This window comes from Saccostrea echinata, unplaced genomic scaffold (assembly GCF_033153115.1).
Source record: "Saccostrea echinata isolate AGI-Se365-2 ecotype Australia unplaced genomic scaffold, CSIRO_AGI_Sech_v1 ptg000003l, whole genome shotgun sequence".
Taxonomy (NCBI): domain Eukaryota; kingdom Metazoa; phylum Mollusca; class Bivalvia; order Ostreida; family Ostreidae; genus Saccostrea; species Saccostrea echinata.
The window spans coordinates 8,409,444-8,430,142 of NW_026889752.1; the positions used below are offsets into that span (position 1 = coordinate 8,409,444).

Here is a 20,699-nt window from a genome sequence, read left to right on the forward strand (position 1 = left end):
TGTATACAAGATTTAAATGAGCAATGAACTATAAAGATATGAATAATGTAACCCTTTTATCAAGGCTCTAACGTATACTTGCATTTCTTAAAAACAATGTAAGTCATATACAGTATCGATTTTGATGCACCAGGTGCTCATTTCGACAAATTATGTCTCCTCAGCGATGCTCAATCCGAAACGTTGGAAATCCAAAATATTTAAATAAAAAAGACTTGAAAAAGCTGAAAAAGATGCCAAAACCTGGAGCCAAATACGTGGAAGAATCAGAGCTATGCATGAGGGAGATAATCCTTAATTTTGAAACAAATGTCTAAATCTTACCACAAGATTTAAATATATATCCGTACTTTGAAGCTAGTACCGAAGTACTAGGTTACTGGGCTGTAGAGACCCTCAGGGACTAACAGTAAAAATCATTTAAAGGGTAATCTATATAAAGATGCTACACTATTATGAGAGTCTTGATTTTTAGAATAAATGTACTATATTTAGTGGATTTTTCCGAAAGAAAAAAATAAATGTAAGTTCATAGAATATTTTTAAACATATTTTTACAACTTGAAAGAGAACATTACATGATTAGGAATAAGCCTGTAAAAATTGACTTCATAGATATTGTAAAACATTCATTTATGAATTCAAAACACAGAGGCATATGTAGCTGTTCCAAACAAATACTTTAACTGGGAGAGGACTAAAACAGGCCGTACTAGCTGCCACTCACTTCGTGGATATATTTTTATATTGAATTGAAATGAATCTTCACTTGGGTTTCTTTTTCAATCCTCACTTTGATCAACTTAAATATCCAAGTGTACTTTGACAACATTTATTCTGAGTTATCATGATCGTAAAAACGATCAAAGAAAATTCAAATTTGAAAAGGTTTTCTGAATTATGAAGCAATACAATCTAAAATAATAGCAATCGTCTTTATACTTTTTATGAATTCCTTGAAAATTTTTACCATATTAGATTATTCTCTAGAATATTAAAGTATTGGGTGATATTAAGTTTATTTACATTAATTTGCTTCATTATTTATATACCTGCATTTCATAATATTTACAAAAGTATATGGAATTTTGAATTCCAATTTCGGAAAATGTAATATATTTACAAAGTATTATGAGGTATTTAATGGTTGAAAATAGAACGCTTTGGATTGACACCTTTGTGGAAATATTATGCAGAATATTTTTTAGGCGATGTGACTCTTTTGAATCATCTAATATTCAAATATATATATATATATATATATATATATATATATATATATATATATATATATATATATATATATATATATATATATATATATATATATACATATATATATATATATAAAGCACTAAAAACCAACAACACTGTATATCCTAAGTGTCGGATCTACTAAGTAGATACAAGGTCACGGATGGAAATTTATATAAAGCACTAAAAATGACCAACGACACGAACAATAATAATTGTCAAATTTTCGGGACGACTTGTCCCTTCCTCAGGGCAAAAAAAAAAAAAAAATTAAGAAGTCATAAAAACAAAGGAAATAAAGAAACAAAAACAACTAGCACTACTACTACTAAACTACCCTAAATATTTACAGTGTTACATGTTTAATTTGAAGTTTATAAACAGTTGTGAACAAAGAAATCCGGAGCGCTATGAATTGCGTCCGGTCTATCGGGTGTACTCTGGTGAAGTGCGATTTAAATAATTGAACGAATTAATTATCGCTAATTAATTACGACAAAACAGTATATCGTACATTGTCTTATTTTCTCAAAATAGCGTAACTATACATGATAAAAAGAAATTAAAGAAAGATAATATGGAAGGACAATTTTAAAATATGAATTTGGATATATTATAAATTTGGAAATCAGATAAAAGAAATAAACAAAAATGTAAGCTGTAAATATTTGGGTAGGTTTTCCCAGAATTGCTAATTCGAATTAACGGTATATATATATATAATTATATATATATATATATATATATATATATATATATATATATATATATATATATATATATATATATATATATATATATATATATATATATATATATATATATATATATATATATATATATATATATATATATATATATATAATTATACGAGGCTACATTTCAAATGAGATTTTTTTCATAAAGAGATGAATGTCACGTAAATATTTACACATTTTCCATAATGTTTACTCCGAACACATTTGCACGTCCAAAATTCTTCTTTAGTATATGATGAATTCTTAACAATTATACACATCCTTTCCTTTAAAGAAATTTGTGCAACAATCTTTTTTGACAAAAGTAAATGATAAAATTCTATTATATGAATTAATCAATAAACATGTAAGGGAAAAAAGGGGCTCTACAAAAACAAAACGTAAGAAGATTTTTAAGAGTTTCACTTTTTTTTCAAACAATAATAAAATAATTAATCAATAATTAATAATTAAACACGTAATAATTGGTTTATCGAAATATAACTTAGAATTGGTCCTAAGAGGATAAAAAAGGGAAAGTTTGTGCACTCTACATGACTTTTGAAACATGTGTCCTATACTGACTCAATTTAATATGACACGACATTTCAAGGAACAAGAATTAAAAATATATATATATATCATCTTGACATTTTTGGATGTTCCTGTTTGCTTTGCTCTCAATTTTTATTGTTTAAATCCATATTTCATTTAATGATTGATTTAATCTTACTGAGTCCATTCCGAAATTGAACATGCAATTTTTACGATTTTGAAAATTGCATCGTACATTTAATAGAGAACGTTTCATTAAAAAAAAAATCATAAATAAAGAATTTCATTGAGGACTTTCCTCGACCATCATGATGGTTACAAATCATAAAAAATAGAATGATTTTCAAAACAAAGTTAATGAACTTTCTCCAATCTTTTATATTTCTATATTTAAGTAGAATCATCACATTCGTAAAAGATTGCATCGATCTAAACTTCTAACAAATACAATGAAATTATATTTGCTTGTACATTTTATTGACAATATTTAAGGGAGCTTATTTGCATTTATTTTGGCACATCTCTTTTCATCTCTTAATATATCGATTAGAAATCCTTACTGTAATTACTTATTACACATCAACATGTTGAATACAAATACATTCGTGCATTTACTACAATCTAAAATATCATACAACCTCCTTCTCCTCGTTGTCTTTGCAGAAATGCAGCATAAATCAGCATGTTTTGTATTTTTTATTTACCTAATTGTCATTTGAATTTGAAATTTGGAATGAAATTTTAGAGAAATATTACAAAATGTTTATTCTTTTACAATATATATCTTTCTTACAAGTGTGTGTAAAATCATAAATAAATCAATTGAAGCAAACCTTATACTTTCTGTAAAAGGGTTCAATAACAGAAGTGTTAAAATAAACATACTGAACAAATAAAAAGTTGGCAAGTCCACACAGATATCCTTATACAAGTGCATTGATAAAGATAAACTTATTGTTTAAAAACAGATTTTTCAATGTATAAGTGATAAATTCACGCTTAGAAGCTTTTAAGGCTATAATTTACTAAGAAAAATATTGATTATAAACAAATTTATTATTTGTTTTATTGAATGAAATAGATTAGAACAATCCATTAAGTGTAGACATGAAGATAGACACGTTCGCTAGTTAAACAAGATTGTTTTTGTTGATTAAGGCAACAGTTAGTAACAAGAGAACCGATGTCCTTGTGGAAAAGATATACGTAAAATGCATGACCATATGTCTGTGAAGCATGTAATTAATATCTAGCTCTTAAATTATCTAAGGTCCGGTCCATATGGACCAAAGAGAAATGGAGCTTCTTTCTATATCCGGAATACAATTATAATGACACATTTAGTGTATGAGAGACAGCCATGAAACATCCTAGAAATACTATGAATAATTGGTCAGCTGCCCTATGAAAATAGTCTTTGTATACATGTACAAGTGATGCAATTGGGACAAAATATTCGTGTGTTTTCTTTTTTCTATACCAAGCTTGTCTTTAAAAAAAATAGATTGTAGAGCTAGCGCTGTAGCTATTATTATACAAAAGCTCAAGTAAAAGTTCATTTATTCTCTCTCAAGAAAATGATCAGAAGGCAAGTGGTAGGTGAACGGTGCATACTACACTGTAAACGATGAGCACACGCTAAAAAGTTTACTTTGTATGGTATTGTGTTACTATTTTGAGACAAAAGAGAAAGCAAATTTTATTGTTTGCTTAGGAAATGTTTAAAGAGATGCAAAAAATATAATAGAGGGGGCATCCTAATTTCTACACATGTCGCATCCTTTTTCAGAGTTCAATTCACATGCTATGCTGTTGTTGAAAATATAGGATTTGTTATAGTAAATACATGTATCTAATTTTAAAGAAAACGAAACTTTGATATCGTCAGTAATACAAAATGATCTTTAATCTCTTTTGTATATTTATATTAATTGAAAGATTTCCAATTACGTTAAATGTTAGAAAAAGGGATTTAGGAATAATTCTCTTGGTTCATACATTGTGATAAACATTGCATGCATGAATTGAACCTTTCTTATACATGTGATTAAATCAACACAAGTTTTAACAACAAGAACACTTATTATTTTTCGGATGCATGATTGAACTCAAAAATGATGAAACATTGTCTTTTAAAGTATGTCTAATGTTGTGTCATACAAAATGGACGAAGAGGATAACTACTAATTTCAGTGAAATAAAATTTAGTATAAACATCATTTTTTTCGAGAGAAAAAAAATTGGATTATAATGGGAGAGGATGCAATAAAACTACATTGTATTTTAGTGTGGACTCATAATAGAGATGATAATTACTCATATCCTCTTTTTGATACATTTGTTTTCTAAAAATAGGAAAATTACCCTTGACATGTAAATTACACCCTATTCCAAATGTTCCAAAGCTATTTTTGTGCTCACAAGCCACATAACTGTCGTACATCTACCCATATGTTGCATAAATCTCCAAAGCATATAAATGGGAAGTAGATTATTATTGCCAATAATCGAAAATATTCATAGAATAAAAGGTAAGACATTTCTTAGAATACTTTTATGTGGATTCGTCATGTTAATGCATGTAGGGTATCAACTTTTCTTTTTTGTCGTAGTCTATGTTTATGTGGGGAAGGCTTCTTTCCTAATGAATATGTTTGTTGTTAGATGAAATATATGAAGATAACGAACATTATTCAGGCTCAAAAGTCCATCAAACAATCTAAGTAAAAGAACCCTCTTTCATTCAGCCATTCACATTAATTTTAATTCAAATGAAATTTAACAAAATGTGCTTTAGAGCAATAAATGTCATAATTCGACAGTCTTAAAAAAGCATCTAAAAAGAGTATTCAATAGGTAAATATGCAGTTTTAGTTCAAACACACATGCAGTGGTGAAAGTTTAAATTAGCAGGAGGGAATACTATTGTTTCAAAATTTGATCTGAACAAGTGACTTAACATCCAGAGCCTAACACCCCAGTATATTTATGACTAATGGTAAGGAATCAAACTGACACATGCGGTATGTTTCAATCTACCTAGGAAATACTCATATTTAGCAATCAATTTCTAGCATTTGAAATAATAATGAATAATATGAATAAGGAGTATGCTAATTTGCATCAACTAAAAAAAAAATAACTCACGGTGAAAAGGGTGGGGTTAGGGGTAATTCCAAAGTTAGTAATATTTTTATACTAAAACTACATCATTTGTAATGGGTTTATATATCACAAAGAACAAAAATGTCTATTTTATAGATCATATTTTCTTTACTATAACTGACAAATCCCTATATCTGCAATAACGTTCAACAGCGATCATTCATTTTACCAATTTAACCTTACTTTAAACTTAAACATTTTACATATTTGCAGAACAAATACTATCTTGAACATTAATACGGGAATAATGTTAAGAGCCATTCTCTGTAATGACTTGAACTTTTATATAGGAGCTGTGGCACGCATAGTCTCAGAATTTCTCCAAACTCTCTATGATAAAAATCTTTGATACCGTAAACTCAAATCAGGCAAAAAATGGTTGCTACGTGTCATGGTTACCATAGCAACATGTCCTAAAATTTGAAAAATGGCATTTTTCAACATCTTGAGAGTCCCACGGTTAACGTTTGCAGCAAAGCAAATAAGTGGCAATGACTGTTTCTAAAAGTTGAAGGCCTGGTGTCTTAAATGCATGATAAACATGTTTGTAAATCATCTATATCATACGTTACTATGGAAACAAAGTATTCAAAAGTAATAATTTTGTTCATTTAATTTTATAAAGTCATACACTTAAGAATAAAAACAATTATAGGTTGAAATGCAAGCAAATAATAGAGAAGAGATCCTTGTATCATATACCAAGGACAAAATATGATATTTCTTATAGGTTGGCAATGGTTGCCATGGTTTTAATACCAAGAAGGGATTTTATATTTACTCTCTTAGTGTTTTAATCTTATCCTATCTTTTTAAAAAGTATATTTCTATATAACTGATGGTCAATTTTTAAAGGCCTTGGTGTGACCCTAATTTTCATATTTCAAAAAATTCAATTTCAATTCTTTAAATAGTCCGTTGCTATGGAAATAAGGCGAAAAAGCATGCATAAAAATCTGAAAAAAACTAGTACTCTGTTTCCTTGGATATGTACCGTTATATGTAGATTCCCAAAACTTTAATAACTGATATATGTGAACAACTAACCCGACTTTCAATTTTGACTATCACCCAATCTCTAACTGGATGCAAAAAGCTGGCACATAGGGTCTAATATTGACAAAAATTAACAAAATCGAACATTTTCTCTTCTTGGTAACCATAGCAACAGTGTTGTATTTTTCAACAACCTTTATCAATATATGATATTCAACTTTAGGTCTACGAGATAAGTACTATTCAAGGTGATTCAAATAAAATGTTTCTTGATTAAAAGGTTAGTAAATTCCTAAAGCAGCAAAAAAATATCTTTTTAAACAACTAGTACGTTGTTTCCATGGTTACACTGCAAAGTAACGATTTATCTCAATTTTTCTTATGTCGTCGGTGTTGCAAGGTCATAAGGATGCATATGTGCCAGTCATGAATTTTGTTGTTTTTCCTCACGATAGTAGCATTAACCCAATTCTAGCAACAGATTTTGCATGGTGACATTGTGTTACCATGGCAACCATGAAAGTTATTTTTAGAATAATATTGCCAATACCTAAATACATAAGGTCAAATATTTTTTATTCTTTTTCTTACGTTGATTGAGTTTGATCATGTAACATCTATCATTTGTAACTATAGAGCATTTTTCAGCATCTAAAATGTATTCCAAATGTACCCATGGTTACCACTTACTTAGAGATAAATTCTAAATAGTTTCTTTAGAGCATAAGTGGCAACAAGGTGTCAGGTTTTGGGGAGAATGGTTTGTTTGTTTTTCTTAGTATTTATTAAGGCTTAATAAAGATTTAAAGTAGCTAAAAATCTCAATTTTTCAACTTTTCTGGATGTTACCATGGCAACCAAGACACATAGCAACGAAATTTTATTTGATATATGTTTCTGGTGTCAAGTTGTAATAATGGGCAAAGTTTCATCAAAATCGGTGACCATGCGTGGCAAAGAAGTTTAAGTGGTTACAGAGAATCGCTATTAATCTACTCTGGTGATTTCGGCACTGAAATACCTATTTTTTTTTATTAAATATACCTTTTTTCTAAAATATGTGTTTGCCTGATTTACTGTAATGCTTATATGTAGCACTTTTTATGTAGATGAGAGGTGTGCTTTTCTTGGTTTTCTTGTTGTCTCTTCATTGTCTGATCCAAGTGGGTGAAACCAAAGCAGCAGCGAGTGCCAAACACTGTCACTGCTGGTGGAGAAGATGTTATTGTCACCGAGATCTACAGGTGAAATATTGCTTTAGCTACAAAAATGCTTTTCAATCATCTAGCATAGTACAAAAGGCCTTCCAAATGCATGTTTCGTGCTTTCACTCGGAAGGACTCGGAAACTAGGCAAACCATTCATCGACATCTTTCATCTATTCAATATAAAAAAAGAATTAAAGAAAAATATGAATTTAAATATTCAACAGTTTCTTTCCAGGAATAAAGATAAAATGACAGAATTTATTCTTGCCTTACTACCAAAGAGAGTTATCTTTTCAATTGGTGCTAAGATTATTGTTTGGTAAAAATTAGCTTAAGAATCTAAACTGAAAAAAAAGGAAGTAAAGAAAATAAACTGATAAAAAGTTAAGTTGGGCTCAGTAACTTCTCATTAACGAAGCACTCTTTCTAGGCTATTTATAAACCGAGTTTTAATTTCAGCGAACATGACTCCGTAGTGTAAGAGCACTAATCTAATATCATAACAAAATTAAGTTTTAGAACAATGGTAATTCAAAATATATATAGTAAACGAAGAAAACAATTAGTATCATTAATTATGCTTTAGGTATCTTGATTTCAGTCACCATACGGAACATTTCTATCTGGTATTTATTTATTTAAAACACTTTCAAAATGTGGTAAATGGTGAAGTTTTATATGAAATATGTAGGGCTTTTTCTTTGAACTAGTACTAAAAGTGGATTTGTCAAAAGTTGTTTCTAAAATGATAATAGATGCATAAATATAAATTTTAAAAAAAAATCTAACCTGCATTTTAACCTGAAAATGATTTTCCTATTTTAAAGATTTTTTTTCTTCATTTTTAACTTTAATGTGAAAATATCCTTAACTTAACTAAAATTTCATTTTGATATAAAATTCTTGATAAGAGATAAAAGTTCTCAGAGGTAACACTTTCTTCCTCAAAATTTATATTCTTATGTATTTCAGAACTTTGTAAAGGATCAAGAAAAAAGAGTAAGTAAAATTGATTTTAATATAAAAATGCTATTGTTACCATTTTGGTTCCTTGAACATGAGTTTATTTGCCGTTTATCTTAGATCGTTAACAGCTCAGTACCAAATAAATTATTTTTTATTGGTATAAATATATTTCAATTAGATGGAAGAAGAAATTGAAGCAGAAGCAGATGAGTAGACCTTTCTGAGAACCGGACGGACATCTTATTTCTTATTGAGAACAAAAGGTTCCTGTATTTTTCTTTGTAAAACAATACCTGGTAGTAATTTCTGCTGTCCATTAAATAATTTTCCAGCATTCAAAGTTGCATTTCGGTTTATTTTGTTACTACGCAGCACGGTAAAGCCGAAGTGTTAAGAATTCACATGAATTTTATATCAATTAAAAAAAAAAACCATAGTTTACCCCGATCTCTATTGAAATTTATTTGGTCAATTAAATTAAAAGTCGCATGATAAATGCATCTTATGGATACTGCCTGGAGGTCATATCCCTAACAAAAATTTACTATAGTTAACTATAGTTTACTATAGTTAACTATTTTGAAAAGTTTGATACATTTATTCACTAAGAAAATTTACTCTGTAATTTTTTATGAGATTTCAAAGCTTAAAATCTCTTAAATTCAATAATAGTAATATCAAATTTGGAAATAATATGTGCATATACAAATAATATTTCACCTTAATGTAAAAAATGTGCAGGTATGAATTGAAGAACAAAAAAAAAAATGTAACGATCTGAAATCCATAGTAAACATACTTTAATTTACTATAGTGAAAAAACTTTGATACTATAGTAAACTATATTTAACTATTATAGCAAACTATTGGACTTTTTTGTTAGGGATTACAAGGGCATGCAATAGATCAAATAGAAAAGAAAACATTCACAGGATGAAATTACACCATTCAGTCGATGGACTGGTAACCGAATGCCCACTGAATGGTGACTGAAATGTCACTGAACAGATTCTTTCCCGTGACTTTTCCGTGATCTTTCAATTACCATTCAGTCGACTGAATGGCAGATGCATTTCAGTGGCCTTTCAGTTATATTTCAGTTGTATCCTTCTATTGAGTAATCGGCTTATTTTTGACTAAAAAATAATTTCACGTGGTATTAAATTTATCTATTTTCGAAAAAAAAAAATCATTTTTAAATCTTAAGTTTCCCGTTCCATATGCAGCAAAGAGGAAAATCTGTGCATTCTTAAACCGGAATTAAACTATTATGAGGCATAGGGTATCTAGAGAAAATATAATGATACGAATATATATCTTTCAGGATATCCTGTTCTATCGATGCAATACAAGCCAACGACATCTGACAATTTGTCTGAAAATAAAAAATAAGCATTTTGTAATTTATTAAGGAGAAATATGCATGATATATGTTTCTGTCATCAAAATATCTTGACAATTGCCATGAATGAGTGCCTCAAAGAAATATTGAGCAATGTTCAATCACAAAATTCAAACCAATCACAAATCAGCAAAAAAAAAAAAAAAAAAAAAAAAAAAAAAAAAAAAAAAAACAGGATAATTGCGAATTAATTACAAGAAAAAATATAATATTATCACATGTTTCAAAAGTGGGGATATGTCATGGACATTACAACTATTAGAATTAGAATAGAAGTATCAGGAAATTTAAGTGTTTTATTTAAGTCGCTTTTATTTCGTGTATTTCATTTATTCAAAATGTATTTTCATATATCACGCATTGCACAAATTTGCACGTGCATCACATGGGCAGATACAGGATTTGTGATTGGGGGGGTGGGGGGTGGATAACTTCGTTCAGGCAGGGGTCTGGGGGCCGCCTTAAGACCCCCAGTGGGTCCAGCTCCTGGGTTTTCGTGAATTTTAAGAGTAAAACCAGGCACAAAAATGGCGGTATTGATTAGTTATGTACACTATGATATTTCACTTTTTAAAAGAAAAAAACACACACACACACACACACACACATACAAAAAAAAAAACAAAACATTTACAAGGTATGTGTGTCGGGTTACTTCGACCGCACACGGGGTATTTTCGATCGATGTGCAAATACATGTATAAACGAAATTATTCGCGTCATCTCTAATTCAAAAATATATATTAATTTAAATCATTCTTTTGTAAAACATAAAAGTTTGTGAAAAAATGCTGACAAAAAAGAAGTAATTTTCAAAATGTACCTAATTTGAAGACATTAAGTGCACCAGGCGCCTAGGGACTGATTTACCAATTTGTCAAGGCATGGTACAAATGTATATATATGCGCAAGCATCTAAACCACATCTAAACAGAACAGATGATTTTTTCACTGTTCTAGAACTAGTTTCTACGGAGTATTCTTGTACATAATACTTATCCTAATAATTTTTTATACGGACGGTGGTCATGATTTTTTTTCTGGTAACAAATAGCATTGCGTCATTTTCATTGGTCGAACTGAGTTACACGCTGATGCCGTATTCATGCATGGGTAACTTCGGCCGCTTTCTGTTCAGCTGATTTGTATTTTATTTGTAAAAACTAAATACTATAAATTAAAAAGGTATGAATTTAAGTTGCAAAATTAAACATGGCTGATAAATTTCACGTCAGGAATATCCACTGTGTCTTTCTATATATACAAGATAGAAATCATACTTGTTGTTTGTGATGCCTGAAAGGGCCCCGAATTCGAATTGGAAATAAAGATTCTATCTATCTATCTATACAAGATATTTTCAGAGGTGATAAACTGATAATTCCCCGCAATGGTTTAAAAATACTCGTCCGTAATTTTTCGGGCGATAAAGTTTCTTCTTGGATATAAAATAAATTTCGCATATTATAATCGACATTGATTTGTATATGGAAATGCATTTTCTCTCTGCATAAAATAGATGTGTGTACACTATGATGGAACAAATTATTTTAAGGTATTTATGAACGGTCGAAATTAAGCAGGTGGTCGAAGTTACACCATCCTTACCTATATCCTGACGTTTAATTCCATTTATATGGGAAAATTATGAGATGTGTGTAATGAAAAAAGTCTTGTATCTATGTAAGTAAATTACTACACCATTTGATAAATAAATACATCAATCAGTGGAAGGGTTTGTAACGTAGACCGTCTGATTTTAAATTCATTTATTTACCTTCGACCAGCCTTTAAATATTGCAGTATTTTTCCTTGCATCATGATAGGAAATTGACAAGTGCAGTCTACCCTTCAAACGAAATCGGGAGACGTTTTCCGGTTTGAATAATTATGAGATAATATTCATAGCCTAGGGAATGCAAGGTTTTCAGACTTGATTTTTAAGAAAACCGATACTTGGTCATTAAATAAATTACCATTTTTTTAATTGACCATTAATTATAAAACCAAAGTTTGGCATTATTAATATTAGTCATGTCATACTTAGCAAATTTTAGGGGGGGGGGGGGGGTGCGCCCCCCACGCCCCCCGCCCCTGAAATCCGCCAGTGCATCATAAATGCTTGCAAAATCTTAATCGAAGATTTTTCATTTCATTATTAACCCCTAGAAATGCACTGTGATACTATTTTAAAATTAGTGTTTTTTTTTTTTTTTTTTTTTTTTTTTTTTTTTTTTTTTTTTTCTTCAAACTTTGTAAATAAACATGCAATAGCTAAACAAAAGTCAAATATAAGATATATTGACTGCCGTCATGAGAAAAGGGCCCTTATCTTTTGACGTCACAATGCGCAGAAAACGACGTCAAACTTGGAAGTGAGATTTTTTTTTTCGACTGCGTTTTGTGTTCACGTGTAAAGAGAAAGAAATAAAACTGGATTTTCAGGTGTAACAAAATATCAAATTGAACAAAATTTGAAGGAGACACTTTTAATTAAAAACATTTTTTTTTTTACTATTTAGAACATTTATTTATTCATCATCATGTTTCTGTGTAAATATTTTACATTACATAACCCCAACGCTACATTGAACACTTTGTCAGGTATAGAGCGATTAAAAGCGATTTCTACATAGAATGCAAAACTAAAGATTTTTTTTTTTTTCTGAGCAAGTTGCAAATATACGAAAGCCTATTATAATCAAACTACGGTAAAAAAAAATTAAAAGGCGTTATAACGCCTTTTCAAAAGGCGTTATAACGCGGAAAAAGGCGTAATAACGCAAATAAAGGCGTAATTACGCCTTTCCAAAAGGCGTATTTCTCCTTTCTAAAAGTGTTATTACGCCTTTCCAAAAGGTTTTATTACGCCTTTTGAAAAAGCGTTATTACGCCTCTTTTTTTTTTTTTTTTCAATACATGACTTACTTAGCCCACCCTGGGGGCTGATTATGATTAGATTTCTAGGAAAAAAGATTTTGAAATATGTAAAATATTTTTCAGTGTTAAACCAACTTAGTCCTTCTCTGATGCCAGACGCTTCTACCAAGGTGTATGGATTTCAGAAATTTTGTTGAAGGCTAATTGCTCATTATACCTATGCAAATACTTTCCCTGTTTTTTTACCAAGAGGAGAGAAAAATATTTTCAAATTTGACATGAATTTTTAATACGTGGCTAGCAAAGCCCAAAGCTGGTTCTGTCTATATCCTGGATTTTCAAAAGTAGAGTGATGACTTCTCTTAATATGCATGCAAAGTGCAAACAACTGTCTGCGAGATGTGCAGGAATATAGATAATACTATAATTTATAATATAATTTATAATATTAAAACTATAATCTAAATATAGCATATATAAAGATGGCTTTGGTTCAATCTTTCATATATTTACTATTTTAAAATAACGCCTTTCCATTTTTGGATACAACTCCTTTTCAAACAGGCCCGGGTAGTACGAATGTGACTGGGGGGGGGGGGGGGGGGGGCACCCCACTTTTTGGGAGAATAGTCTTGCAATAGTTTAAATATAAAAAATCATTTATTGATTGCTTGGTCCCTCAACATTTTGTTGCAGTATGGTTAAACTCGGGCAAGTCATTGCATTTAAAAAAGTTTTACCAAAAAATTAGAAAAAGTTTCCCCTCAAGTTTAGGCAGTTTATTTTTTTTGGGGGGGGGGGTGTCTTGTTTTTTTTGTTTGCTTGACAATTTTATGGGAACCCCCCCCCCCCCCCACACACACACACACCTTAAAAGCACGGGCTTGTCAAAGACATAATAATGGCCCTTCAAAAGGCATAATAACGCCTTTTTGAAAGGCGTATTAATGCCTTTTAAAAAGGCGTAATAACGCCTTTTAAAAGGCCTAATAACGCCTTTTAAAAAGGCGTAATAACGCCTTTTAGAAAGGCGTTATAACGCCTCTTAGAAAGGCGTAATAACGCCTTTTTGAAAGGCGTAATAACGCCTTTTGGAAAGGCGTAATAACGCCTTTTGGAAAGGCGTAATAACGCCTTTTGGAAAGGCGTAATAACGCCTTTTTTCGCGTTATAACGCCTTTTGGAAAGGCGTAATTACGCCTTTATTTGTGTTATTACGCCTTTTTTCGCGTTATAACGCCTTTCGAAAAGGCGTTATAACGCCTTTTAATTTTTTTTTTTTTTTACCGTAGTTTGATCCTAATAGGCTTTCGTACAAATGCGTGTATTTGACTTATACATTAAGGTATTAATTAGTCTTAATACTAAACGGTAGTTTGTAACATTTATATTTTTTAAAGAGAGAGATAGAGAGAGGGCACTCAATGTACTTATACGCGTTGATTAAAAGCGCTTTTCATTTTAGAAAAAAAGTACCGCGTAAAAATGTAGTGACATACTTTGATTTTATTCCATGTTTCATCACATCGATAAGCACAGTTAGACTACTAAGCGTGGCGTCGTTTTCAAAAAAGGGAGATATAAATGACAAGTAAAAATGTCTCCAAATTAAAAGGACATCAGTTCAAAGTTCAAGAGAATCAAAAAATAAAAAGAGAACTGAACTTTGCTTCGTTTTAAAATATAGGTACTGTGACATGAGGGATTGAACCGATTTCAACAATTGAAGCTGTGTGTGTCGGGAGGGGGGGACCTTTGAACAAATAATTCTGTACTTAGAATCAACAGGAAGAGAATATTCTCATGGAAATAAAAATAGGGGGGGGGGGGCAGTTTCCTTCTCTGCTTTGATTCTATTGGTTAATGGTTAAAGGAAGGTGCTGTGCGTATGTCCCTGATAAAAATGTAGGTTTTGCAATCGCACAAATAAAATATTACATGTGTATATAGCAAAAAAACTATAACTAAAATACTTCAAAAGCTTTTTTTGTATCTTTTTCTACAGTATTGTCGTATTCTAAGAAAGCTCAGATCGAAAAATAGTGAACGGTAAAATGTCATGATTCCGGAAAGCAATAAACCAATTGCACAAAAGTGTTAATGAATTCAAAAATACTAAGTATTTGCTTAAGAAAATAAATTTTGAATAATTATGAAGATGCATAAAATATATATATTTTTTAAATATTATTTTCTTTGTCTATTCTGTTTAATTTGTTCCGATGAAAGTCAGCTTGAAATGAATTTGCATATACAGTTGATGTGGATGTGGAACCCCCCCCCCCTCCCCCCGAACATAACTCTATGTTGAAGAAAATTACAATTAAATCGATGGTAATGTTTTTCTTGAAATATGTATGAAACAAAGGAAAAAATTGATTAGGCTGTTCAGAAATTATTTACTTCCGATAAATGACGATATGACGAAATCTTTTGATAGAAAAAAGTACTGGTAACAAGTGGTCATGGGTGTCATTCAAAATGATCTGAAAATTTTCAAAATCATCAGCCGAATTAATATCAATCGCAAACTCAAAATAGAATAAAGAAATCTGCACGTTGGGAAAGATGAAAAATAAGAGCACCAGTGATGATTTTAGCGAAAAAAAAGATATGGGTATTCATATACATGTACAATATATTTTGTACATGTAGCTGCAGATCTGTAGCTCGTTATTCTGCATGAGGAAATTGAGTGGAGGACCGGAAAGTTACGTACATTGCCACGCATTGAAAAAAAATATATGCAGAAAAAAGTACACTGTTACTTGATTTATGTCTCTGTATATTTAATCTGCCAGCTCAAAATATTACAAACCACGAATTCCTTACATGCATTATAATTTTATTGCATGATCTTCTTAGAAATATGAGGATTTATTCAGCCAAGAATAATCATATTCTCGAGGTCTTAGCCCTGGGTGGATACGAATTTTACTGCATTGCTGATTTAATGTTTTTATTTCCCTCATGATCATGATATGAATTGTTTATTTTATTGAAAAAAAAAAAAAACAAGGTTTTAAAAATAAACACAAAATTTCAAATTCGACACCACTTTCAAATTCACTTTTATTTTTTAAAAACATCAATTCAGTGCCTTCCATATTTTCTACCCCTCTTTTTTAGCATTCATATTGGAAAGGAGATCGCTATTTTCGTCACTGTTTGGTATATGTACCTATTCTTTTATTGTCAATTTTGCTGCTCTTCGAATGTTTCGTTTTTACAAACGTTTGAAACGTATTGTGGAAAAAATGCACGAGGTTTTCGAATTGGATGACTACGACGAACAGCGAAGCGACGAGAGGGAATTATGAGACACTGTCACGTAACTGTCTGGAACTCATCACATAATGCGTTTATAGAACAGTTAGAATAAGGTATAATAAATTCTTTCACTACTTCTTCAATTATGATGATCGTGAAATATGTAAGGAATTTAAAAAAAAAAATGACCATTAAAAAACATACGAACCTCTCGGCTTTTATTAGCTCAAACATGGCACATGGCTGCCGGCTATAATTCTATATCCGGCAGGTGAGAATTATTATCTGGCAATATGTTCGAACATATTGCCAAATCATTCCAACATAAGGGACCATTTATTACAGACACAAGCTCTGTATTTCTTTTTTCTTTTTGAAATTAGATTAGTGGCTGTTTTAAGCGAGGTACAATTTGGTGTGTACGAGTGTAAGTAGCGTCGGAAAGGGGGGAATGTTTGAAATTAAATTCTAACAATTAAAGTTAGCAAAGGAGGGGGAAAAAGAAAAAAAAATAAGAAAAAAAATTAAAGAATCATTTATAATTTCTTTCGATAAATTGTAATTTTCTTGTAAAAAAATTTTTCAGCGTAAGCAAAGAAAATGCTTTTGGAAATAGAAAAAAAAATCAATATATGATTTTCTACGCACTACGGATTAAATTTATTTGAAACAATTTTACACAACATAACGTGTGTGGATATTTGTTCAAATTAAAATTCGTTGATGATACAGAGAATACATGAGGTTTTATTTGGGTTGGTTATCCCCTTTCTCCGGGATATCTGTGTAGTTTTTTTTTAATGTACAACATAACGTGTGTGGATATTTGTTCAAATTAAAATTCGTTGATGATACAGAGAATACATGAGGTTTTATTTGGGTTGGTTATCCCCTTTCTCCGGGATATCTGTGTAGTTTTTTTTTAATGTACAAGTGCCTTATATATTCTTTTAATTGAGAGCTAGAGTATCATATATTAAAAATATCTAAAGTGAAATAATTGTACAGTACATGTATTATACGTTCAAATGAATATAATCCGTTTCTAGATCATGTCTAGACACCCCCTCCTTTTTTTATATTACTGGATCTGCTTCTAGAACTCTACACTGTACACGTAAGAACAAACTTAAGGCAACTTCAGGTTAAATATTGACAATATACATGTATTTGCTTGGAAGAAGAAATAAAAATTATATTGTCTAGAGTTTGTATGTGTTATTAAGGTTATTTGAATAACGCATCTGACGTGATTAAGTCTTTAATGAATAACGTCAATGTTGATTTGAAGCGCCTTACTAAAATGAGCATAAAACCGTGAAAAAATGAGATAATTTCAAAAGTAATATATATTTGAAATCAGGAAGAGTTTGGCTATCAAAATTTACAAAAAAGTCTTTTTGTGAAATTTTGACCTTAAGGGCCCTTTTCTCCTGACGGCAGTCATATATTTTTCTTTTTTAAAACATCTGCATAACAAGTATTTTTTCTCCAATCCTTCAAGTACGATTTAAGGTACAACAGTTTGAGAGAGAAAAAAAAAACAAAAACATTTGGATCATTTCTTTGCCATACCATCTATTCCTTTCTTTCCAAGATGAGTAATCTCTTGAATATGAGATTTACTACATAATGAGATTTTGAACATTTGCTAAGCTCATGTGAGAAACGTCATTTCTTCAGGATACTGTAATTTGTATTTTTAAAAAGTTCTTACACGTATTATGTTAACTTTCACCTTCTCTACCATGGAAACTCTTCTCTTTTTTTCTTTTTTTTTTTCTTTTTTTTTTTTTTGTATAAATATTAAATCTGTTTAGGTTTTATTTTAATCAGTTACTTTTCTATTGCCTGGTACGTGATGTCTGACGTGTTGTCATCCCTATGTCAACTGCTTTAAACCTTTTTACTTGCGTTAGCATCATCGAATTCCAATGAAAAGTGTATGCTATTAAATTCTGGCCTACAAAACTCTCATATCTGGTAATACAATAGTTATCACATATGTTATCGTTGCAAACAACTATATGCAATCTGTTGACCTTAGCCTGTATTTTGATACCTTTTAACATAGTAGACACAAATAAATGACGTTCGCTAGAAAGCATAAACATCTGTTCCTGCAACTGAAGCATGATCTGAAAAAAACCTGCTTTAAATAAAGAAAATATGTGTATGCGCATTTTTCTTTTTCGAAAAAAAAAAAATCCCATTATAACATTTAGGAAGCGGACATAATAACACGCAAGCAAATGTTTCATTTTGGCCTCAAAATAAAACTGTTGAAGACTCTTATCCTCTTTTTTGATAAACGTGTTGTCTAAAAATATGAATTTAATCCGTAACATGTAAATAACACCGTGTTCCAAATGTTACAAGGCTACATTTCTGCTCACATGTTATAATTGTTGAACTGGAACCAAAATGTTTCGTAAAGCTTAAGAGTATATAAATGAAAAAAAAGATACTTAAAGCTATATTATCGAAAATCTACATAGAAGAGAAGGTAAGACTTTTCATAAAATACTTCCCTTTCTGTTTTGTCATGTTATTTCATATAATGTACATGTAAGTAACATTCCACATGAATTAAATACGATTGCAACGGAATTATATTTGAACAATTTGAAATTGCTCCTCTCTGATCCCCTGCTATAAACGGTTTTTACTGTGATACTTATTTGTAGTATTATTTTATGCAGATGAAAGGTGTGCTTTTCTTGGTTTTATTGCTGTCCCTTCATTGTTTAATACAAGTGGGCGAGACCAAACACTGTCACTGCTCTATGAGATGTAAATGCCACCGGGATCTCAAGGTGAGATAGTGTTGATCTTGTCACCGGGATCTCCAGGTGAAAAAAAGGTTGATTTTGTCACCAGAATCTCTGGTAATATTGTTTTTGTCTTGTCATCGAGATCTCCTAGTGAAATAGTGTTGATCATCTCTTTGGGATCTTTAGGTGAGATATTGTTGATCTTGCCAAAGAAATCTCCTGGTGAGATGGCGTTGATCTTTTAACTGGGATCTCCAGATGAAATTGTTTCTTTCGCAAGAATATCTAAAACACATGAAAATGAACACACTGTTATATTAGTCGTCGAACTAACGAAAATGATAAATCAGTTGTCTTTCACTACCTTAGAGCTATCTTACTACCTGGAGCTATAAGATCCAAGTGTTGTCAAAATACCTAATAGCATTAAGAAATTGTCGAAATATAAAAAAAACAAAAAAAAAAAACATTCAATTTATTAAAAAAAATGCTAAAATTATATTTTAAAATATGTATATAGCATTATATATGCCTTTCGTTTTTGATAATATGAATTATTCTTTTTTATCTAAAACACAAAAGACAAAAGGATCTTTATACATATCATGGACAATTTGACAACAACAACAAAAAAAAAAAAAGAGAGAGAGAGAGAGAGAGAGAGAGAGAGAGAGAGAGAGAGATAGTACAACATAAAGGAGTTATTTCCACTGTTATCAATTTTTATACCAAATTTTCAATGTTATAATGAAATATTACCTCTTGATCTTGAAAGTAATATGATCTCTCTTGATTATTTTTTTTTTCAGAACTTTGCAAAAGAGCAAGAAAAACGAGTAAGTAAATTGAATTAACTATGAAAACGTGTTTATAAAAAATTATATGGTAGGATTTTAATTTTTTCAGAACTCTTCAGTTCAGCATGATGTATACATATTTTGCTTTGATATAAATATTTTTCATTTAGATGGAAAAATATATTGAAGCATCGGCAGATGAGTAGTCCATCCTGAACAATGGTCGAAAATTCTTATTTCATCAACGTATACGAAATGTCCATGTGTCTTTTCTTTTAAAGAAAATCTCGAAGTATTATCTTCTTACTAATAAACAATTCTCTAGCATTATTGTCGCCTTATGTTTTTTTTTTCTTTTTTCTTTCTTTTTTCCGTTTTCCCGATCATGACAGGAGCACACGGCGTATGTGACCGGGATGCTCACTCCTTCATGGCACCTGATCCCACCTGATGTTTTTGGAGGTCCGTGTTTGCTCTGCTTCCGAATTGTATTGTCTAAATGGACATCGAGGTTGATTAATATAATGTTCCTTATCTCCATATTTCATATAAAAAGTTACTTCTAAATCATTCATCGAACATATTTGTAATGTCACTCCCTTTGATAAACATTGTTTAGGATATAGGGATAACACACAGAAAATCAAGCTCAAATGTCCCTTGAAACAATACAAATCGGGAACAAAACAAACACG

The 20,699-nt window shown here is 30.5% G+C and overlaps 2 long non-coding RNA genes across 2 annotated transcripts; both read left to right on the forward strand.

The window, feature by feature from the left end:
• Window positions 1-7,879: 7,879 nt before the first annotated feature.
• Window positions 7,880-9,221, forward strand: LOC133178833 (uncharacterized). Its single transcript, XR_009720046.1, has 3 exons — window positions 7,880-7,951; window positions 8,888-8,914; window positions 9,060-9,221. It is a non-coding gene; the product is annotated as an uncharacterized LOC133178833 (long non-coding RNA).
• A 9,953-nt stretch (window positions 9,222-19,174) lies between these two features.
• Window positions 19,175-20,334, forward strand: LOC133178834 (uncharacterized). Its single transcript, XR_009720047.1, has 3 exons — window positions 19,175-19,249; window positions 20,017-20,043; window positions 20,175-20,334. It is a non-coding gene; the product is annotated as an uncharacterized LOC133178834 (long non-coding RNA).
• The last annotated feature ends 365 nt before the right edge of the window (window positions 20,335-20,699 follow it).